The sequence below is a fragment of the Myotis myotis genome, unplaced genomic scaffold (assembly GCF_014108235.1).
Source record: "Myotis myotis isolate mMyoMyo1 unplaced genomic scaffold, mMyoMyo1.p scaffold_m19_p_4, whole genome shotgun sequence".
Classification (NCBI taxonomy): Eukaryota; Metazoa; Chordata; class Mammalia; order Chiroptera; family Vespertilionidae; genus Myotis; species Myotis myotis.
This window is the reverse complement of record NW_023416346.1, coordinates 65,823,288-65,849,147: the sequence shown is the minus strand read 5'-3', so window position 1 is coordinate 65,849,147 and position 25,860 is coordinate 65,823,288.

The window sequence follows — 25,860 nt, the reverse complement described above, 5'->3', positions numbered from 1 at the left end:
GACTCTCACAGTCTGGGACCCCTTTTGCAGTCCGGGACCCCTCGCTCCTTACTGCCCATCTGATCGCTGCTCCTTAGCACTGCTGCAGAGGTGGGAGAGGCTCCCACCACCACCACTGCGCTCGCCAGCTGAGAGCCTGGCTTTTAGCTGAGCAGTGCTCCCACTGTGGGAGCACGCTGACCACCAGGGGGCAGCTCCTGCATTGAGCCTCTGCCCTTGTGGTCAGTGCACATCATAGCGACCGGTCGTTCCGCCATTTGTTTCCCCTGTTCAGGCAATTTGCATATTAGGGTTTTATTATATAGGATGAAATGAATGGCAGCAATGATACAAGGGACAGAAAGTAGGAATTAGGATAACATTGTTATAATAAGGTACTCAACACTACCTTGAAGTGGTATAAGGTTATTTAAAAATAGACTTGTATTACCTGTAAATGCATGTTGCAAATTCTAGGGCAACCACTAAAAAAGTAACAAAAGTATAGAACTGATATGTTCAGAAAGAAGACAATTGGGAATCATAAAATGCTCCATTAAAACCACAAGGAAGTAAGACAAAAATAAGAACACAGAACAGGTATAACAAGTAGAAAACAATAATGAATATATCATATATTAATCCAACAATAGCAATAGTCACTTTAAATAGTAAATGTCAAAATGCAACAATTAAAAAACAGAAATTTTCAGAGTGGATCACTAAACAAGACCAACTATAGGTTGTCTATAGGAAACCCACTTTAACTAAAAACACATATAAATAAAAGTAAACAGATGAAGAAAAATATATCATGTTATCAATTATCAAAAGAAAGCAGAAGTAGGTATATTAAATTCATACAGAGAATATGTCAAAGCAAGAAAAATTAATGAGAAATAAGAGCGGTGCATAACAACAAAAGGGTCAGTTATATGGGAAGACATAATAATTCTTAATGCTTATGCACCTAACAACTATGTGAGGCAAAAACAATACAATTGCAAAAAGAAATAAATGAATCCACTATCATAGTTGGGGACATCAACACTCTATTAGAAATTGACAGATAAAGCAGGAGGAAAATCAGTAAGGGCATAGTTGAACTCAACACCAACACCAATCAACTGAATATAATTGATACTTATGTACTAATTCATTCAACAAGAGCAGAATATACCTTTATTTTCAAGTTCACATGGAATATTCACTGTGTAATGGCATAAGAATTACTTAATTTTGAAGGCAATTCTAAATGCAATTCTCATCCTAGCCACTTTGGCCCAGTGGATAGAGCATTGGCCTGTGGACTGAAGGGTCCCAGAGTTTGATTCTGGTCAAGGGTACATGCCCAGGTTGCAGGCTCGATCCCCAGTAAATGGCGTGCAGGAGGCAGGCAATCAATGATTCTCTCTCATCATTGATGTTTCCATCTCTCTATCCACCTCCCTTCCTCTCTCACTAAAAATTCAACGAACACATATTTTCAAAAATTCTTTGCAGTGGTTCTCAACCTTCCTAATGCCACGACCCTTTAATACAGTTTCTCATGTTGTGGTGACCCCCAACCATAAAATTATTTTTGTTGCTACTTCATAACTGTAATTTTGCTACTGTTATGAATCGTAATGTAAATATCTGATATGCAGGATGTATTTAGGCGACTCCTGTGAAAGGGTAGTTTGACCCCCAAAGGGGTCATGACCCACAGATTGAGAACCACTGGTTTAAGGTATTACATATAGCATTATATATGTCTCCTTTTTCCCAATTGACCTCTCCCCGGCCACCTTCACCCCTCCCCCCCAGCACATGCCCTCACCCCCTCTGTGTCCACTGGTTATGCTCATTTGCATGCATACAAGTCCTTTGGTTGATCCCTTATCCCCCACCCCAACCCTTCCTTGCCTTCCCTCTGAAGTTTGATGGTCTGTTCACTGATTCTCTTTCTTTGGCTCTATTTTTGTTCATCAGTTTATGTTGTTCAATATATTCCATAAATGAGTGAGATCATGTGATATTTATTTTCCTCTGACTGGCTTATTTTGCTTAGCATAATGCTCTCCATGTTCATTTGCTTAGCATAATGCTTTCCAGGTTCATTTGCTGTTGCAAATGGTAAGAGTTCTTTCTTATTTACAGCAATGTAGTATTCATTGTGTAGATGTACCACAGTTTTTTAATCCATTCATCTGCTGATGGGCACTTAGGTTGTTTCCAAATCTTAACTATTGTAAATTTTGTTGCTATGAACATCAGAGTGCATATATCTTTTCTGATTGGTGTTTCTGATTTCTTGGGATATATTCCTAGAATGGGATTACTGAGGCAAATGGACAACAAAATATCATATACATCATAGCAATATCTTTGCCAATACAGCTCTTAGGGTAATGGAAACTAAAGAGAAAATAAACAAATGGGACTACATCAAAATAAAAAACTTCTTCACAGCAAAAGAAACCATCAAAAAAACAAGAAAGCCCATTGCATGGGAGGACATATTTGCCAATGTTCTATATGATAAGGGCCTAATCTTCAACATTTATAGGGAACTCATACATCTTAACAAAAGGAGGATAAACAATCCAATAAAAAAAATGGACAAAATACCTAAAAATAGTCACTTTTCAAAAGTGGATATTCAGAAAGCCAAGATACATATGACAACATGCTCAAAGTCACTAATCATCTGAGAGATGCAAATCAAAATGACAATGAGATACCATCTCACACTTGTCAGAATGGCTATCATTGACAAATCAAGAAAAGACAAGTGCTGGCGAGGATGCGGAGAAAAAGGCACCCTCGTGCACTGCTGGTGGGAATGCAGACTGGTGCAGCCACTGTGGAAAACAGTATGGAGTATCCTCCAAAAATTAAAAATGGAACTCCCATTTGACCCAGTAATGCCACTTCCAGGAATATACCCCAAGAAATCAGAAACACCAATCAGAAAGGATATGCACACCCCTATATTCATAGCAGCACAGTTTACAAAAGCTAAAATTTGGAAACAGCCTAAGTACCCAACAGCTGATGAGTGGATTAAAAAAACGGTGGTACATCTACACAATGGAATACTATGCTGCTGTAAAAAGGAAGGAACTCGCTGAAACCGGTTTGGCTCAGTGGATAGAGCATCAGCCTGCAGACTCAAAGGTCCCAGGTTCGATTCCGGTCAAGGGCATGTACCTGGGTTGCGGGCACATCTCCAGTATGAAATGTGCAGGAGGCAGCTGGTCGATGTTTCTCTCTCATAGATGTTTCTGACTCTCTATCTCTCTCCCTTCCTCTCTGTAAAAAAATCAATAAAATATATTTAAAAAAAAATTAAAAAAAAAAGGAAGGAACTCTTACCATTTGCAACACCATGGATGGACCTGGAGAGTATTATGCTAAGCAAAATAAGCCTGTCAGAGAAAGATAAATATCACATGGTCTCACTCATTTGTGGACTATAATGAGCAACATAAAGTTATGAACAAAAATAGATCCAGAGACATAGAAGCATCAAACAGACCCTCAAACTTCAGAGGGAAGGCAGGGGAGGGGGAGCAGTAAGAGATCAACCACAGGACTTGTATTCATGCATATAAAAATAATCAATGGACACAGACACGAGGGGAATGAGGGCATGTACTGGGGGTGGGAGTGGTGGGGAAGAGGTCAATGCAAGGGGGAAGGAGACATATATAATACTATATGTAATACTTTAAATAATAAAGATTATTTTTTTTTAAAAAAAGCAATAATAAAAAAACTCCCAGCAAACAAAAGCACGGGTCCTGATGGCTTCACAGGGGAGTTTTACCAAACATTCAAAGAAGGACTAAAACCTACCCTCTTCAGACTATTTCAAAAAACCCAAGAGGAAAAAACACTTCCAAGTTCTTTTTATGAGGCCAGCATTACCCGAATCCTAAAACCAGATAAAAACACTACAAAGAGAATTATAGGCTAATATCCCTGATGAAAATAGATGCTAAAATCCTCAACAAAATACTAGCAAATCTCATCCAGCACTATTTTAAAAAGATCATACACCATGATCAAGTGGGATTCATGCCAGAGATGGAAGGCTGGTATATTTGCAAATCAATAAACATGATAGAGCACATAAATAAATTGAAAGACAAAAATCACATGATCATATCAATAGATGCAGAAAAAGCAGTCAACAAAATCCAATACCAATTTTTGATAAAAACTTTCGCAAACTGGAAACAGAGGGACATATCTCAACATGATAAAGGCCATGTATGACAAACCTACAGTGAGCATTATACTCAGTGGGCAAAAGCCAAAACCATTTCCCATAAGAACAGTAACAAGACAGGAATGCCCAGTTTTACCACTCTTATTCAAGACTAGAGGCCTGTTGCACGAAATTCGTGTACTCGGGGGGGGGGGGGTCCCTCAGCCCAACCTGTACCCTCTCACAGTCCAGGAGCCCTCAGGGGATGTCCGACTGATGGTTTAGGCCTGCTCCCCAATAGCTGGCATTTGGACATCTATTTTGACCAATTTGAATTGACTACCTAATACATGCACACATTAAAAAGAATATATGTCCCCCTATTTTCATAGCAGCACAATTTACAAAAGCTGGCATTTGGAAACAGCCCAAGTTCCCATCAGTAGATGAGTGGATAAAAAAGCTGTGGTACATTTACACCATGGAATACTATGCAGCAGTAAAAAGGAAGAATATCTTACCCTTTGAGACAGCATGGAGGGATCTGGAGAGTATCATGCTAAGTGAAATAAGTCAGTCAGAGAAAGACAAGTACCACATGATTGCACTCATATGTGGAATCTAAGTAACAAAATAAACTGATGAACGGAGTGAATCCAGAGACATGAAAGCATGGAGCAGAGTACGGAAACTCAGAGGGAAGGTGGGGGAGGGTGGGTGGGAGGGAGGTGATCAACCAAGGGCCTTGTATGCATATATGCATAACCCGTGGACACAGACACTGGGGTGAAGAGGGCCTGGGGTGGGGGATGGGGGCAGGCTAGCAGGGATCAATGGGGGAAAAACGGAGATATATGTAATACTTTCAACAATAAAGAATTACTTTAAAAAAGAGAATTGGAATACAAGACACAGACTGGGAGGAAATATTTACAAAACATACATCTGATAAAGGATTGTAATTCAAAATATAAAAAGGACTGTTCAAAGACAATAATAAGAAAACAAAATCCCAAATAAAAAAATGGCCCAAAGACTTTAATAGACACCTCACTAAAGAAGATATGGAGATGAAAAATAAGCATGTGAAAATATTTTTCACATAATATTTCATCAAATAATGCAAATTAAAACAGCCATAAGACATAACTACACACCTGTTAGAATGACCAAAATATGAACACTGACAAAACCAAATGCTGGTGAAGATGTGGAGCAACAGATATAGCTGGTGGAATACATATTTGGAAGACAATTTGGTAGTTTCTTACAAAACTAAATATCTAAACATACTCTTATCATAAAATTCAGCCATCTCACTCCTTGATATTTGCCCAAAGAAACTGAAACTTTATATCCACATAAAAATCTGCATATGGATATTTACAGGAGCTTTAGTCATAATTGCCAAAATGTGGAAGCAACCAAGATGTCCTTCAGGAGGTGAATGGATAAATAAGCCATGACACGTCTAGACAATGGAATATTACTTAATGGTAAAAGGAGATGAACTTTTAGCCATTAAAAGACATAAAAGAACCTTAACATTCTATTACTAAGTGAAAGAAGCCGGTCTGGAAAGGCTACATTCTATGATTTCAACTATAGGTCATTGTGGAAAAGACAAAACTATGGAGAAAGTAAAAACATCAGTGGTTTCCAAGGTTTGACTAGGATGGGAGGATGAATAGACAGAGCACAGAGAATTGTTAGTGTAGTAAAAATACTCTATTTTATTAGAATGACAAAAATATGTCCTTATACATTTATCCACACCCATAGAATGTACAACACCTGGAGTGAATTGCATTGTAAACTATGGATTTGTATGATTATGAGGTGTTAATGTAGATTCATCAATTGTAACAAATTTGCCACTCTGGTGGGGGATTTTGATAATGGAAGTGGCTATGATGTGTGGGAACAAGAGATATATGAGAAATCCCTCAATTTTGCTGTGAAACAAACTGCTCTAAAAAATTAAGTCTAAATTTAATTAAAAAATATCTTCATCATTCTATTCCAAATAGTACCACTAAGATTTGCATTACAGGGAAATACTAGATGTTTTGTTCAACCTACCTCCACTCCCTAATGTGTGAATGAATAAAATGTGGACACACTATCTTGCCTTTGATTTTGCTCTTTTTAAAAAAAAAACACACATATTTTATTGATTTTTTACAGAGAGGAAGGGAGAGAGATAGAGAGTCAGAAACATCAATGAGAGAGAAACATCGATCAGCTGCCTCCCGCACATCTCCTACTGGGGCTGTGCCCGCAACCAAGGTACATGCCCTTGACAGGAATCGAACCTGGGACCTTTCAGTCCACAGGCCGACGCTCTATCCACTGAGCCAAACTGGTTTTGGCTGCTTTTGCTCTTGAATGAATAGCTGGTTTCCCACTCAACATTCTTGTCCTTTGCCACCTTTTCTTGAGACCTCCATAAAACTGCCTGCCAATTTATTTCTTCTTGAGGCCACTGTGCTCAGATCTTTTTTATACTTTTCCATTCTTGTCATCTACTTGATTTTGCCTCCTCAATCAGTTCATAGTCCCCAGAGTGTCCTGTAAGACTCACCATAACTAACAGCACCTCTTAAATAGTCCCCAAGGGTGAGAATTGCAGGTTTGCTCTTCAAAGTACTAAGATAGAATAGAAATCAAAGCCCTAGAAATAAGACAACTTTGCCTTTCTTAATGAACACATTACATTTAATCAAGTGTCCTTTCATATGACAGAATAGATTGGTTTATCCTATATAATAAAAGCCTAATATGCTAAATGTCCTGTCGTCTGTTCAACCAATCAAAGCGTAATATGCTAATGATATGCTAAGGTCACTCAACCACTTGCTATGACATGCATTGACCACCAGGGGGCAGCCGACTGGTTGACCAGTCACTATGATGTGCAGTGACCACCAGGGGGCAGATGCTCCAACCGGTAGGTTAGCTTGCTGTTGGAGTCCAGCTGATCGGGACTGAGCGAGACAGGCCAGACATGTGTTGGAGCCATACCACAGTTCTTCCCCAGCTGGCCGACCTCCCACGTCCCTCCCCAGTAGTGATCATGCACCGGTGGGGTCCCTCTACTTTGCCTGCACCCTCTCGCAATCCAGGACCCCTCAGAGGATGTCAGAGAGCCTGTTTCAGCCTGATGGTGGAACAACTAGTTGCTGTGATGCGCACTGACCACGAGGGGGCAGATGCTCAATGAAGGAGCTGCCCCCTGGTGGTCAGAGCACTCCCACAGGGGGAGCTCTGCTCAGCCGGAAGCCGGGCTCACAGCTGGTGAGCACAGCAGCGGTAGGCAGGAGCCTCTCCCACCTCCACGGCAGCACTAAGGATGTCCGACTGATGGCTGGCCATCAGTCGGACATCCTCCAAGGGCTCCCAGACTGCGAGAGGGTGCAGGCTGGGTTGAGGGAACACCCCCTCCATGAGTGCATGCATTTCATGCACCGGGCCTCTAGTATAACATAATCATATTTAAAAGCACCAACTGTTTAGAAAAAAATGGCTTGACCTATCTATAGGCTATATCATGAAGAATGATAGTCCCATTTTATTTCTCCTCAAATGGTTTATTTTTACTCTGTAAATGTGCATACATGGAAATTGTGTCTTGCATATACTCTCATTGAAACTGTTGAAGAAGGAAGTGAGAAAGGATCTTCTTGTGAGCAACTACCTTAAAAGCTGATCAGATTAGTATCACAGACAAGATAGAATTACTTTCACATTCGGAATACACTGATTTCATTTAAAATTAAATTCAGTGTTTTCAAATGTATTTTTTAATGTTGAATTCATTGATTCAGGCTGCTTCTACACAAGCACATCAATGCAGTCAATGTGACTAAGTTTGATCATTGATTCATTTATTAAAATGCTATTGGAACTGACCCATAAATCCAGGCAAACCAGTGAAACTAAATAGGTCTTTGTTTTTTAAAACTTGGTTTTATGATTCCAGCAGTTTTCTACTATTTGTCTCAGTATTCCCACTAGATGGCAAGCTTTAGTCATAAATACAAACGTTATTTTAAAAGCAATGTAAGAATAGCTTTTTGTGTTATAATGCGACAAAAATGGCTAATGAGATGTTATTAATTTTTATAATAATTATCATTTTATCATGCTTAAAATGAAGAGATTAACAATATTTTTGGAGAAGTAGCTCCAAATACTGAATTGGAGAAAGCAAAAGATAATAATCTCCAAAGTAAGGCATAATATAACAGGTGTGGCAATGCCAAGAAAGCTTTCAAACCCTTGATAAGTCTAGCAAAGCTGAACCCCTCTTCAGGGGAAAGATTGATCTTGCACAGAGAATAGAAGAAAACTAAAACAGACATTCTTTGACGCGTTTGAATTTCATTTCCATGATGCTTGTTAGAATTTTTATATTAGTAATATTTGATTGTCAGAAACTCGGGAAGTTAATAATAGTTTTAAAAGGAAAAAAAATATGCTAAAGGCAGGTTTCAATTCAGTGTGAGCCCTAAATAACAGAACCTAGATTTCTGGAAAATTTTAAGGAAAGATGTACATGAGAGTTTTTTGTTTGCTTGCTGTTTCATTTTGTAAGATACTATTCAATGCAAATATAACCAGATAAATCTTTGGAAAAAAAGTCATTGACCACTAAGAGCCAAGCATTTGAAACTGCAGCTGATTTTTGTATTACATTCTGTTACACTAATACAAAGGCTGTGAAGGGGGTTGAAAGGCTTTCAAGTAGAGGTTTTCTATCTCAGGTCAAAGTCTAAATCAAGAAAGAGAATACTCATGTATTTAAAAATCATGCACTGATTTTGAACATGATTGCATGGAGGAATTACAAGCTTTCCGTGCAAGACTCCGTCTCGTGGATTGAAAGTTAACATTCTGTGTTTAGATGAATTTTTATTGACTTCTATTATGCAAATGTAAACAAGATAAATGGAAAAGGGAACCTGGTTTAATTGTTACTCAGAAATGTCCACAGACAAAGTTGTTGGTTGCCAGTTTATTATATTTTCATTGGAAAGCAGTTTAAGCTCTGATTTTGCAGCTGTAAGGCAAATTGTGCTACCTCATCAGCCACGACCTCTGCAGTGCTCCATTCAGCAGATACTGAAATCATTAATAAGAGAATATGCAACAGAACTCTAGAAGCTCGGATTTGCAGTCAGGTACATAAAAGTCTCTAATGGTAATAGCTCACAAGAAGATCGACAATTTATGGCTTTTAACAACATGCAATGTAATTTACAGGATGTTGCACATTGAAGCGTATGCCCAAGAGTTATATAAAGCCATGAATCATTGCATTGGCGTTCCTGGGTTCCCTTTAGGGCCTCATGAACTCCCCATCCCAGAAGAACAGTTCTTTAAAGGAAGCAAACTCCTATAATCACACACATACACACAGGTAAAATCCTAATAGTCTGTGTTATTTGTATTTTTATAGAGTGAGTTCAGTTAAAATAGTAAAATCTACAATGATTTATAAATGTGTTATGTAACATAACAGGAAAGAAAACACTTAACTATTATATAAAGAGAACCTTTATATAAGATTTACTTAACTATTGTTAGGGGAATACATAGAAAGGATTGTATTTGATATATAACATACTTAATCACATCATACACTAAAAATCTATTAAGCTATGTCAACAGAAAGCATAACTACATTAGTCCACCAATGTTGAGCCAAAACATGAATTTCCAATGCTACAATCGAAAAATACACAAAACCTAAATTTCCCAACTTTTATTTAATTAATATGAAAACCAAAATCAGGACTACGGTACCAATGTCTTCGCCTTCTCCCATTTTTCACTTCCTTTCCGGGTGCTTCAGCTACTTAGTCCCTCCACATTGCTGCTTGTACGAACACTGAATTGTTTCTCAGGCACAAATGCTGATTCAGGGTTGAACAGTAAATATCTTCCCTCATTACTTATTTATTCCTTCTGGACTTCAGCCACTAACCAAAAATTGTCTTTAACACAACCTGATCAAAATAGCTTCGATGGGATTAATTACTTCAGAAAATTATTTGTGCAACTATGGGAGATCATTTGCTTCATTAAACTTACTGCACAAGAAAGGGGGAAATATTGAAATGCATTTGATGGCAAGGTACTGACTTTTTCAGGGACAGGGGATAGGTATAAAATGGGGAGCCTTTCTATGGGTACCACATGTGGCTTCCCTTCTTTTCTGTGTACTCTCTTTTCTAAGTTACTTTGTATCTTATTTCTAGTTGGACTTAATTTTTTGTTAATTTGGTTTTTTTAAATCTTTTCACTCTTTTGTTTTGTCATTGTTTTATTTCAAATCCAGTCTTTCTTCTTTACTCTGCATTGCAATTTTAACAAAGAGAGAAAGTGTAACCATCACTGACCCATCAGGCAAATCAGAGAAACAGAAGAACAACTATTTATAGATTGGATTTTCCACATTTTCTCTTCTTCTTTAGTCATTTTTTTTTTCATTTTCATTCATGGAAACTGTTTTTGACCACTTGTCCCACTTTCAGAAAAACTTATATTTGTTGACAATACAAAAAGCATACTATACACATTCACAGAACACAAATCAGAATATGTTTGTGTGTTTATGTTGCTGTCATCCACACTTCATTCTCTGCAACCAAAAAAGCAGCTGGTGATCAATAAATCTCAGAATGAGTATACCATGTATATTGCCACAGAGCCAAAATATTAGGCAGAATCCTTACTAAGAAAAACTGAGGTAATCTTAAAGTACCAGGTTTAAATCTATTTTGACCAATTTGAATTGACTACCTAATACATGCACACATTTTTCTATATGTAAATATAATCCAAAGAAAATCAATTAGATGTCTCTTATTTATAAAATATAGACTCAATGACATATGTATTGATGTTGGTAATTATTATTGATAAAGCAGCATCTGAAGAGAAAAGAACTATGGACTGGAAGTATAGGGGGAAAGTTAAGTTTATAGTTTGATATGATACATGCAAACTAATTAAAATATAGACTAAATCACTATTGAGTTGTCAAGTTCTTATGTAGGCAAAGCCTTAAATAAGATATAAAAAAGAGTTCATGTCTCCAAGGACCCAAGCTCTTCACCATAGTGACCATTATCCCCCTTTTCTCTTCTCTATGAAGCAAAAGGCTATCTTGCTCTCAATTCACTCAGTGACCATCCTACTGGTAAAACTGCCTTTTTGAGAAATAAGAAATAAGCATCCGTCCTGCTTTTAAATGCTGAACTGAAATAACTTAAAAAAATACTAAAATTTATTAAATCTCATGAAGATTTCTGTATTTTTCTTTACTTGTAGAAATGAAATGATCATTTATAAGATGTAGTTCAAAATATACAAATCAAGTACATTATAACAGTGACTCTCAAAAGAAATCAAGAAAGACTCTGTTCACTGGAATAAAACAGACTTGAAAGATGCAGCCTCATCCTGTCAATTTGAAACAGAAAGGACTCTCCTGAAAGCAAAGCTCTCACAGGAAGACATATGCCTCTGTTTACCTCCAATTAAAATCAGAGGAGCAGAGCCGGGTACCTCAGCTAGTCCTAATTACCATGCAGATGAAAAGCGATACTTAGAAATAGCTCCAAATCCACACACTGCAGTTTAAATGAATGAATTAAAAGTGTATTCTGTAAAGAAAGGGCATAAGCATCTCTTCTGAGGCTGTCTCAGGTGGACCTATTAAGTGGCCTTCACGATAGGGGTCATTCGTCTGCTGCTGTCTGTCGGGCTGACAGAAGGGTGTAGATTGCTATGAAAGACACAAAAGAAATGGTTATAACCTTCATCTCAACACAACTGAATGACAGCTCTCCATAGCTGTCACATGGAAGTCAAGTAGCAGCTATAAATCTAGGAATATTCTGAGATGATGAACTTCCGTGCCAAGGGCACCTCAATTGGAGCACAAATCAAGTCTGTCATGGGAGCCTGATTATCCTCTTTATCTCTCAGAATCACATAGGTTTGGAGATTATGCTTAAGGCAGGGTTACTGGGAACTTTTAAATGAATGAAAGCCTCTCCAAGCAGTTTTTCCCCCCTCCAACATATGTATTTATTCAGATAATTATTATAAAACAGCAATAGGATTTTTCAGTCAAAAAAGATTTGTAGTTTGAGTCATGATCAGACTCTAAAGGAGTGGTTCCCAACGTGGGGCACACACCCCACAGGGGGGCAACTTGATTTTTAAGGAGGACAATTGGAGAATGAGTTATTAACAGTAAATTTTTTGCATTTCTAGGGGCCTTGTATACAGTATATAAATATATATTGTGACATATTTATGCATTTCAGTTCTCTATTATAGGTTTTGAAATTTTGCTATTTTTTCATATCACTTCATATTATTATTTTTTTTAACAATATCTTAGTGATTTCTTCCTCAGTACTTCAACTGTCCTTTCATTCTGTTATTTTTCTTTCATGGATGCCATGTTCTTTGGAAGCTTGTTTAAACCAAGTTAATTACCTTTTCGGCTTCCTCCACGTGAATAGGAGTTCATTTTTGGAATAATAAGAATTATATGTCGGCGCGGGGGGAGGAGGGAGTACAGCATCAGTACTGTAGAGAGGCTTGGGTGGGGCATGGCCAAAAAAAAAAAAAAATGGTTGGGAACCACTGCTTAAAGCATGACACTACGGGGAGGAAGGAGTGTTTCTTTAACTCATACTTTGAATACTGTTACTGAAATTTCAGTTAAAAGCAGTCCTTGAGATAAAATCTTATCATCTGCATACTGCAAAAATCTTATCATCTGCATACTGCAAATAAGGTATTTTTTAATCAGTTTTTGGTTCATGGACCTCTTTGCAAATCTGATAAAAATTATGAATCTTTTCTCTAGATAATACATAGTTTCCTGTATTCATAAAATTTTGAATGCAAATGTAAATGCTTCCTGAATTCTCTTAATCCCATGGACCTATATTAAGAACTGCTGATCCCCAAGACCAAATGTGAAAATGAAACATTCAGATTTCAAAGAAAATAATTTATACTCATTGGCTTCCTTTAGGCAAACTATTCTGAGAGGGTGGATTTTGACAATGATGTGATAGCTAAAGTAAAAGCACCTGTACAATTTCACAATTCAAACTGTATAATTTAATAAATTCTCTGAAAAGCATATACATTAAGTGTTAAATATTATACAAATAGAGAATGTCCAATCATTTGCTTGAATCAGACACAACTAAAGAAGATAAACAACTATGTTGCGATTCAGAAAAGTAGCATAAATCCCAAAGTGTATTTAACATACATAATTATATGTAGTGAGAAACTTACTCTCTAAGAGTATTTGAATCAGGAGAGTGTATAGTTGAATGCATAGTATTAGTTATTACCTTGGAAATTTAAGCTTCAACTTAACCAAATGATGTTCTTCATCTTGTATTCTTCTGAAGACTCTGGTATCAGGTTCCCTCAAGCATTTCAATCTGCATGATGATGATAAAAGTTTGAATTCCTGGGGTTTTAAAAATAATTAACTCCACTCAGTTTTACTAGTTGTAAAATTAAAACTTAGGGCTCTAACCAAGCCCTAACTTGGACAGAATATTTTACTATGAATCATATTATAGTACTAAGCTAGATATTTGATTTAAACTTTCCTTTTAAATCTGCATTTAATCCCAAATAAAATTATACTAGCTGCCCTCAGGAGTATCTTATTCAGAAATGCATAAAGCCCCATAGAATATGGGACAATATATTTGCCTCTGTAATAAAACTCTGTGGTCAAGTGTTCTGTTTCTACTTCTAAAACCTATGCATTATCCAGCTGACATAATTCTTATATGTCTTTAGTTACTTTAAATAAGTGAAATGATTCCCCAAATCCAACCCTACTTTTATTTGAACCTCTCCTTGATTAATACAACACACTCAACTATGACCTAGAGAAATCAAACATGATTGGTTACTTAACTGAACTGTGAAAGAACTACAATAGCAATGTGTGTGTGAAACTGATATTTTTCTACATAATACTTATTTCAGATTTTCAACACCCACATAAGTTACTAAATTTTCCCTTATTTAAGTGATTAACTTTTCTAAAGTACATAAGACGTAAAAGATACTAAAAGAGTTGAAATAAAATGAGATTCAAACCAAAGTGTTTTCTTTTGCTTTATTTTTTCTGGGTATTTATGGAGAGGGTAAGAAGTCTATGCTAAGTGGAGTGTAAGCAAGCCTTATTAGTTCCTTCAATTTCCAAAGAACATAGTTCAGCCCTTCTGAGCTTGAGTCACTGATGCTTATGACATGCAAGCCTAATGAAAAATCCCAAATAATCAAAACCCAACAACTTTAATTGCCCTATACCCCTGACCTCTGACCGTCATAATGACTGAATAGAAATTGGATGCTCAGAACATTAGGAAATATGCATGCCCACTATCCAGTTCTGCCACCTTTAACTATATTGACATTTTGGCCGGTTCTCATTTGGATTTTGCTTTGTTTTCAGTCTACAGTACTTGCATTCCAGATGGATCACTTTACTATTAGACTCTGATTTATTGAACTTGGTTTTTGTTTTAGATGATATTCTTTTGGCTTTGGTGGACTTTGTTTCATAGTACATCATCACAGCTGCACAGTGGCTATTAAGAGATGCTCTCTTGCACAGTTGGTTCTTTGGTTACCACGTAGCTCAGAAACTCCTCCCACTTGACTGAAAAAAGTAATTTATAATGGAATAGGAACTTGCCTTGCTACCACAGACCTAGGATCTTATGTTTCTGTCATAACCACCCCACAACTTCCCTTCTGTAATCTAAATGTTTGTGTACCCCCCAAGACTTTTATGTTGAAATCCCATCCCCTAAAAGCGATGCTATTAGGAGGTATGATGTTTGTGCGTTGATTAGGTCATGAGGAAGAACCCCCATGAATAAAAATAGTGCCCTTAGGTAACAGGCCCAAGAGAACTCCCTTGTCCCTTTGACCCTGTGAGGACACAGCAAAAAGGTAACATCTATAACACAGTAAGAGGGACATCACTAGACATTGAATTTGCCAGCATCCTGATTTTGAACTTCCAAGCCTCCAGAACTGTGAGAAATAAATTTCTGTTGTTTTACCTAGACCAGCGGTGGGCAAACTGCGGCTCGGCAAACCATGGCTCGCAAGGCACATGCGGCTCTTTGGCCCCTTGAGTGTGGCTCTTCCACAAAATACCATGTGTGGGCACGCATGTACAGTGCGATTGAAACTTTGTGGCCCATGCAGAAGTCAGTATTTTGTGGAAGAGCCACACTCAAGGGGCCAAAGAGCCGCATGTGGCTCGTGAGCTGTGGTTTGTCAACCACGGACCTAGATTATGGTATTTTGCTATAGCAGCCTGAATGGACCAAGCTATTCCTCTATTTTCTTCTTCTTTTTTTAATCCTCACCTGAGGATATGTTTTTATTGATTTTTAGAGAGAGAGGAAAGGAGAGTGAGAGAGAAAGAAGAGAGAGAAAAGGAGGGGAACATTTGATGTGGGAGACAAATATTGATCAGTTGCCTCCTGTATGTGCCCCAACCTAGGTATGAGGCCTGACTGGGACAGTGCTCCAACCAACTGAGCCACGTGGCTAGGGCGATATCTCTGTTTTTAAAACACACAACTGAGATTCTGCCTCAATTCAACCTGACGTGTGTTGTAATAGTCTATGTCAGTGGTTGGCAAACTGCGGCTCGCGAGCCACATGCGGGTCTTTGGCCCCTTGAGTGTGGCCACAAAGTTTCAATCGCACTGTACGTGAACGCCCACATGTGGTATTTTTTCTTTTGTTTTTTATTGCTTAAAGTATTACAAAGTGTATTACATATGTGTCCTTTTTTTCCCCCCTCCCTTGACAATCCCCTGGCCTCCCCTAGCCCCCAGTGTCTTATGTCCATTGGTTATGCTTATATGCATGCATACAAGTCCTTCAGTTGATCTTTTGTCCCCCTCCCTCCTTCCCCCCAACCCTCCCAGGCCTTCCCGCTGCAGTTTGACAATCTGTTTGAGGCAACTCTGCCTCTGTATCTATCATTGTTCAAAAGTTTATAATGGTCTCTATTATCCATGAATGAGTGAGATCATGTGGTATTTTTCCTTCATTGACTGGCTTATTTCACTTAGCATAATGCTCTCCAGTTCCATCCATGCCGTTGCAAATGGTAAGAGTTCCTTCTTTTTTCAGCAGCATAGTATTCCATCGTGTAGATGTACCACAGTTTTCTAATCCATTCATCTACTGATGGGCACTTAGGCTGTTTCCAGATCTTAGCTATGGTAAATTGTGCTGCTATGAACATAGGGGTGCATATATCCTTTCTGATTGGTGTTTCTGGTTTCTTGGGATATATTCCTAGAAGTGGGATCATAGGGTCAAATGGGAAAACATATTTGCCAATGTCATATCTGATAAGGGCCTAATCTCCAAAATTTATAGGGAATTCATACAACTTAACAAAAGGAAGATAAACAATCCAATCAAAAAATGGGCAAAGGACCTAAATAGACACCTTTCAAAAGAGGACATTCAGAAAGCCAAAAGACATATGAAAACATGCTCAAAGTCACTAATCATCCGAGAGATGCAAATCAAAACAACAATGAGGTACCATCTCACACCTGTCAGACTGGCTATCATCAACAAATCAACAAACGACAAGTGCTGGAGAGGATGTGGAAAAAAAGGAACACTCGTGCACTGCTAGTGGGAATGCAGAATGGTGCAGCCACTATGGAAGACAGTATGGAGTTTCCATATGTGGTATTTTGTGGAAGAGCCACACTCAAGGGGCCACAGTTCGCTGACCACTGGTCTATGGAAACTAAGCCCTAGTTTACTAGACCATTTGCAATGCTTTCTTAAATAGAAGGGGTATGAAAATCAATTATGTTGTCTGCTTCCCCTCTCAGTTGGGAGGATATTGCTATAAATATACTGACTCAAGTAATGTCTGCCTCTTGTAATATCAATGCCACCATCACTCTCAGCACAAAGACGCTGATGGCTGTCTTTGACAAATTCAAGTTAAAAATGCACCATGAGAAACTGGGCCAGTCCTCCTCAGCTCTTCCCTGGATCAGCCCCTTCCCTCCTCAGAAGCCTAGGTATCAGAAGTTCTCAACTCATCTTAAGTAAGAACTCATCCCAATTATGCCACAGATTATATTTCTTCTGGTGCTACCCACCTTTCTTTCATTCAATTCCTAATGTTATCTAAGCTGTGCTCAGACTCATTGACTGTGTTGATCTATCCTCTAATCTGTCTTCTTCCTCCATGAACTTTCCTTGTGCCCCCTTTAGAGAACTGATCTTTCCATTTTAATTGGGCAATCCCCAAAACACAAGAAATTAGTAAAATGCTCCTGAATTTCTGATTGCCATTATCTATAAGAATTCAGGCATCTAGAAAAAAACTTATGCAATTTGTCCAACCTTAAACAAATAAAAACCCATATATTTCTCCAGCAAAACTAGGTTTATTTGGGAACAAAGAATAGCAATCTGGGACATGCATTCTAATGGAGAACCACAGAAGTCCAGAGAACAAAGGAGAGGAACATTCATTTTCAGAAGAAAGGGGAAGTTCAGAGGGGCTGTTGTAAATAAAGAGTCCATTGGAGGAAACTGGGAGTTTGGCATCTAGTGGCCATTCATTGGCTGATTTCTAATAGTCTCTCATTGGCTGAGTGATTGCCAGGGAAGGAGTTCTTCTTTCTTCCTGCTGGAGTAGTGGAGTAGAAGAACATCTTTCTGTTGGAGATGGGAAGTATGTCTCTTCCTGTTTAAGACAATTGCTGGTGAGTAGGAAGGCATGAGAGCTCCTCCTACAGGCTCTCTCAACTCCAATTTAAATGATGTTTCTATTTATAAACCTTTACAAATTCAAACTATATAGACTCCCTTCAATATTTGTCCAAAATATCTTATTGCAATCAAATATATTTGACAAAATTCAAAAAGTATGGTAAGTAGTGTAGCAAAGATATAGTTAAAAATTTCTGTTCTGAAAATTTGTATGAAGAAGTGATGGTAGTATCTAGATAAAAAAAATAGTGCTCATTATTTCTTTATTTAAATCTTCATAAATATATAACAAAAAAGACACTGCTTTGATTACTTTTACCAATACCTGTACTTAAACACATATTATAATAACTATAAAATCTGTATATTTTTTCCTGTGAGAGTATTAAAACACACAGACCTTGAAAATATTTCATTAATTTTTATTGTTTTTGCTGAAGGTTATACAAAGTAGCACACAGAGTTCTAAAAATTCATGTCATAATAAGAGACTTATCTTTTAGTCTCCCTCTCAAAAACCCAAGGTCAGGGCCTTAGTCCACCTCACAAATTTGAGATTTATCAATTTCTCATGAATCATCTGGTCTTCGAGGTTGCCTCTAGGTTCTACTAAAAGCACTGTACTTCATTTGCATTTACCTCTACAGGAAAAATATTGTATTGTTCTAACCAACTTCATTCCAAAGGAGTTAAACACAATGCTGATTACAAAAAACTTCCATGATGTGATTTTCCTAACTTTGTATCCACCACACTGCTGGTTTTCTCCCTCTCATTGTTTCCTTGTAGCATTTTTGTTTTCTTTTATTGCCACTCATGTTTCACCCTACAGTCTCTTATATAACAACTAGAAGCCTGGTGCACAAATTTGTGTATGAATGGGGCCCCTCGGCATGGCCTGTGGGCATTGGGCTGAAACCTGCAGTCCAATGCCGCCTGCAACTCCTGTCTGCTGCTCCTGCTCATCCCGGCCCCACTGTGCCTGCCGCAGGCTTACACCCAGTCAGTCTTGATCAGGAAAGCCCTGCCATGAGCCCTGCGTCTGGTGCCCATCCTGAGGGGGGTGGGGGGCAGGATGTGATTGGACCTCCGGGTGGGTGGTGGGACATCCCTGCCAGTCCGGGATCCAGATCCATCCCGTTGACGTTCATGACAGTTGTCGGGAGCCACTTGGCAGCTGCTTTTATATCATTTCTTCCTTGCGGAGTGTCTAGGGAGGGAAAGCAGCAGTGGTGCCTGAGGCCGACTTCCAGCGCACAGGTTGGTGCGCTGTTGGGATCATGGCAGTGCTAGTCCATTGGTGCCTGGCCCATTCTCCAGAAATTGGACCTGCAGGACTACTGAAGGAGTGAGTGGCTGCTGCTGGGCTGGTGGGCCCCTGGGACGGGTTGGTCAGCTGAGCAGCACTCCCACTGTGGGTTGAGCGTCTGCCCTCTGGTGGTCAGTGAGTGTCATAGTGAGTGTCATTCAGTTGCTTAGGCTTTTACATATATAGATGACAATTTGGATGTCAAAGCCAAATATCTTGAATCCTGGGTTTAAAAAAGTCTCCTCTCTTAAATTTAGGGGAAGAGGTAAATGGTAATTTTAATATAATATATTCTAGTTAAGCACAATAAATATTAATTTAATAATTTGTCTTTATTATATGATTTGTTCAGTAATGTTTTTCTTTATTATTTGGGATATTTTAGAAATTACAACTATTGTTGAAAAATTTGATAGAAGGGAGAATAAGACAGAGAGAGAAAAATTAAAAAATAAAGAAAGTAAGCAGGAGGAGGTATTGAGATTGTTACTCAGAGTGATACCATTATTTCTATGGGTCCCGTGTTCTATTTTTCCATAACACAGAAAATAGCTTCCTTCATATATCACAAAATTCATTTGAAAACACCAATTCTAGAAAATGAAAGGAGAGTTCCATTTCCATGGCTCATTCTGTCTTTGGATAATCTGGTGTACCAATTAGTACAATTTGTGATGTGGACATCAATTTACAAAGAGTTGTGTTGACTGACATAACCAGTTACTTATTGTGTATATAGCTCCTCAAGCTGCTTTAAAATGAGAGATCTTGATGAACATAAATTACCCTATTTTCCATTGTTTTCCCAAAATATTTTCCCATTATTTAAAAGGTAATATTTATATACTTGTTTATAAATTCTATTATAATAAACCAAACTTTCACCTCTAAACTTCTTGTCCATATATTCATTATCTGGCAAAGTCTTTGAAAGAACTTACGATACCAGAACATTTTTCAGTGCCATTTTTCATATGTGGAGATATGCAAGGATGCATAGGTGTTCTATTGATCACTTGGGGAAAAATGTGTCAGGTTTATAAAGCGAATGGGAAATAACTATTATTGGGATATAAACAGGCAGATGTGCCCTGGCCACCAGGTTGCTCAGTTGGTTGGAGCATCATCCCATATACCAAAAGGTTGTGGGTTTAATTCCCCATCAGGACACATACCTAGATTGTGGGTTTGATCCCCAGTCTAGACAAGTATGAGAGGCAACCAATAGATGTTTTTCTCTCACATCAATTTCTCTCTCTCTCTCTTTCTCTCTCTCTCTCTCATCAATAAACAGACCCTGGGGATTTAACAAAACAGGCAGAAATAACTTATTACTACCTAGAAATAATTTTCTAAACGAAGATAAAAAAAAATCTTGTGCATACAAACAATGGATGAAAGCTTTTCAGCATTTGCCATCTATAATAATAAAAGTACAGCATGATAATTAGACCAGATGTCCTTCCGGACGTCCTTCCAGATGACCTTCTGGACAAAGCCTGGGCTGCAAGGGAAGACCGCGTCCCGGGTGCCAGAGGGAAGCCGGTGCCGGCAGCCTGGGGAAGGAAGGCCTACTTTTGCACAAATCTCGTGTATTGGGCCTCTAGTTAAAAATAATAAACTTAATCTAGTTAAGCAGCATATAGTCTGTCTTTTGCTCCTGAAATCATAAGATTTCAGGCAGACATTCAGTAAAGCTAGTGATTAGCACATTGCTTGCTCCTAATTAAAATGTAATGAAAATGAATCAAGACAAAAGATGCTATTTGAATCCACAACTACCAAAGGCCATATACCTCTCTTTCTGATTTCATGTGATATTTGTGTGATATAGTGCAGTAAATTACAAGCTAGTTAGAGTTAAGCCACTTAAGCCAAATTATTGTATAATTTATACTTAAAAATGAAAATCTGCAAGGCCATGCTGGCTTTAAATTTTTCTAATATAGGAAAAAAGAAGAATCCTAATAAAAGAAATGTGTATAGATGAATTAGCAACTTTGCATGCTGGAAATTTGTAATAACAATAATTTTTGTTATACTGAAAAATGTTATGCTTGGTAAATATATGAACATAAGACCACTGTGTTAATAAAACTAGTGATATGCTAAAAGTTCTAGAAATGTTTGCTATGTAAGATATTATTACTTAGTGTCAAGATATTATTACTTAGGCCTGGTTCTTAAAAGATATGAGGTCACACGCTCAAAGTCACTAATCATCCCTGACACATAATAAATCCCCAAAACTGTTTTACATATAAGTGCTATTGTTATTATTGCTATTCCTATTATTATTTTATTATTCTATTTTCCAGGGTAAACATGCTTTCTGTATTCTTTATTTCTCTGTTTCAGAAATTTTTTCTCTGTACTACAACAGCCCTTTCACGGGTGTGTTATAATCTCACAAAGTTGATTACCACTCCTAAGGAAAGTGAGCTGACAAATTCATTGAATATATTGATGGCTTTGAGTGTGAATCATCTCAGGAATATGAAATGTTAAAATAAGAATGTCAGGTGATAAAAAAGCCTAATGCAAAGAATTTTCAAGGATGGCATTCCACTTCAAGCTGAACTGCATTTGGGGTAAGGAGCTTTCATAATATTCTTCAGGCATGTAAATTCCCTTCAACAAGAGACTAAGTCCAGGCCTTCAGTCAAGGACTAAAAGCCCTCTTTCTACTGTTTTGTTTATCCCAGGAAACATGAAGAGGTCAGTTCTATATGTTAAGTCTCAATTTCCAAAGTTTAAGACAAGGGAGGTATTGTGTATTCAAAGGGATAATGATTTATGTAAGTTTATTATTATTCTGTTTTAAATCATTAAAATAAGAATATAAATTTTAAAAAGATGTAAAATGGATTCTGTCAAAGAAAATCAATAAATATAAAATAAATAAAATATGTCAATTTCTAAACACAAGAAGAAAGGGGAAAATGGAAATTCTATGTATAAAAGTTTCCTACCTCTTTATTAAAATACTCAGAATGCACTGATTCTAATTTTCCAATTCTAATTTATAAGATAGTGAAGAATGTGTGACTAGTCAATAATAACCATTAAAATTAATAAGAACATGTTTATTGTTACCTTTGAACAAAATTGAAAATATAGGGCATTTTCAAATCAGAAAATATCACCTCTCCCCAGAACATTGGAGTTAATAGGTATGCTGTATGGAAACAGATTCTGTGAGTTGCGTTCTATTCAAATCCTCTGGGATTTACTCTGCAATGGTTGCCAGTTGTCTCTTCACACTGTGTAAGAAAACATTTCTTCTAACAGACACAACGCACCTTCCTTAGTTTGTCCTTGCAAATTAATATACTGCACACTTACCAAGTACTACTTTTTAAAAATAATATCTATAATACCTTTGGAGATGCAGCTTATAATATAGCTAATGAAACAGACTTTAGAGCCCTTCATTTCAGGGGCCTTTTACATACCCTAGGAGGCAATCTAGCAACTTTGCATTCATAATTTTGTATTAATTTTTTAAAGTGCCCAACTCAAATTGTATAGACTTCAAACCTTACAAATCCTGGATTTCTCCCTGTCTTAGAGTAAATTATTGTTTATTAGGTGACATTCTTAGCGCCATGAGAATCAGTGAATGCATGAAAGCAATGCTAAATGTTTTTCTCGCTAATTCATTTTTTTAAAAATATATTTTATTGATTTTTTTACAGAGAGGAAGGGAGAGAGATAGAGAGTTAGAAACATCGATGAGAGAGAAACATCGATCAGCTGCCTCCTGCACATCTCCTACTGAGGATGTGCCCGCAACCCAGGTACATGCCCTTGACGGGAATCGAACCTGGGACCCCTCAGTCCGCAGGCTGACGCTCTATCCACTGAGCCAAACTGGTTTTGGCCCTAATTCATTTTTAATTGAGATATAATTGATATATAACCTTGTGCTAGTTTTAGGTGTGCAACATAATTATTTAATATATGTATCTATTGCAAAATGATTACCATAAAAATGTTCGGTTAACATCCATAACCACACATAGTTTCATTTTTGTGTGTGATGAGAACTATCAAGATCTGATGGGGGTCCTAATATGAGGTGACAGGAGAAGGTCTGACTTTGGGTGGTGGGCACATGGTGCAATATACAGCTCTTGAAACATAGAAATCCACATCGGAAACCTTTAAGATCATGTTGACCAATGTCACCCCAATAAATTTAATTTAAAAAGATCTACTGCACTATATATTTGAGAGCTGCAGATTTCTTTTAAAGATGGTGATTTTGTTCCTTTTAGATATATACCCAGAAGTGGAATTGATGGACCATGTGGTAGTTCTATTTTTAATTTCTTGAGGAACTTTTATATTGTTTTCCTTAGTGGATGCACTAATTTACATTTTAACCAAAAGTGCACAAGGATTCCCATATCTCCATGTTCTCACCAACACTTGTATCTCTTTTCATTTAGATAACAGCCATCCTAACAGGTGGGATATATAGCTCATGGTAGTTTTGACTTGTATTTCTCTGATGATTAGTGGTGTTAAGCATGTTTTACATGTACCTATTAGCCATTGTATGTCTTCTTTGGAAAAATGTCTATTTAATTGGATTATTTATGTGTTTTTCCTATTGAGTTGTATGAGTTCTTTACACATTTTGTATATTAACTCCTCATCAGATATATGAGCGGTAAATATTTTCTCCCATTATTTAGGTTGCCTAGTCATTATTGTCAATAGTTTCCATTGCTCTACATAATCTGTTTTTGTTGTTTTTGCTGTTGTTGTTTTTCTGGGTAGTTTTTTGGGTTGTTGTTGTGGTGGGGTTTTTTGCCTTTGCTTTTGGTGTCAAATCTAAAAAATCATTACCAAGATCTTTTTCCCTATGTTTTCTTCTTGGAGTGTTATGATTTCCAGTCTTATATTCAAGTCTTTAATGCATTTTTAGTTGATTTTGAATATGGTGTAATATGGGGTCCAGTTTCATTCTTTTGCATGTAGTTGTCCAGTTTTCCCTATCCATTTATTAAAAAGACACAACATATTCTGGCCTCTTGGCTATGGGAATTTTTATCTGAAGATGGCCAGTGGCCACTTTAGTTGATTGTTCATACAGCAGCTGCCACCCAGACAGACGTCATGATTCTGTACTTAGTTTTCTTTCCAACAGAAGTACTGTTTAACACATGAGAATATTATTGGGACCCCACCACTTTCCTTGGAAATATTGTTGCTCAGTGAAGGACATTCTAAACCAAAATATCCCCTCTCAACTGTCAAAATTCAATAATCAGTTAAGTAATCTTTTACATTTTTGGAAATTAAGGTGACATTTTCAAGGAAGTTGAATGCCCAAGAGGGAAACATATCTCATATATTACACAGAGTGTCTAGGTCTATGAGAAATTTGTCTCAAAAATGAGAAACAATGTCACATTGTTATGAACAATGTAGAAGCAGTTTTCATACTGATTACCTTGACAACTCTCCTGTCATCACTGACCATTTAGTCAATATGCAATGAACAAATGGAATGTGTCAAGCCAATACTGTAAATTGCTCAAATTAAAGTAACAGCTTTGAAACATTAAGAATAAATGGATATTGATTACAAGTTTATGGAGTATTTATCATGGATCACTGTAGCATTTTCAAGACATTCATTTTCTTCCTTTACTTTTACTTTTTGGGATTCCTCTCCATGGTAATTGAAAGTAAAAGGCTGTCACTGAGTTGTTAGTAGGGGAAGGACTTTGACTACTTTCTAAAAATGAAGCAGGAAGTAAAGATGAAGAGAATAAATGACTGGAAGATGATCACCTCATGACCCCTGTGTTCACCAGGACCACTGCAGCTCAGATTGTTTACATTTTACAATGTAGAGGCAATTTTCTCTGAACCTAATATAATATCTATTATAGCTATGTTGATGATTATTTTAGATTATGATCAGGCACTTTATTCTTTTGTTTTGTTTCCTGAAGGAGTTAAATAATATATACCCACCATACTCACATAAGCAGACTAGACTAAAACTTGAACTCCACATCTTGCCGGCTGAAGCTAAAGGGTGTCCCAAAATTCACGCAAGAAGTAATTTTGATAGAAAACACGGGTTTATAATTAAAAATTGTAAATTTGTTTCTCATCAATCACTCGTGGATTTTCTGAACCCCAAATGTGACAATTTTGTCAATTAACCAAGCCATCCACAATGTGTCACTGTTTGGTGCGGATTTTGGGTTGGAGGCATCATCGGACCATTCTTCTTCGAAAATGCGGCTGCTCAGGCAATAACAGTTAATGGTGCTCGCTATTGCGTCATGATAATCCATTTACCTTATATCTATTCCATACATAACCCTATACTGTATACTTTATGAATCAATAAAAAAATACAATTTTTAATTATAAATCTGTGTTTTCTATCAAAATTACTTCTTGCGTGAATTTTGGGACACCCTTTATCTGTCCTCCTTTTTCTCTATGAGTTCACCAGATGCATTTATCACCTCTATCATGATTACACAAGGAATAA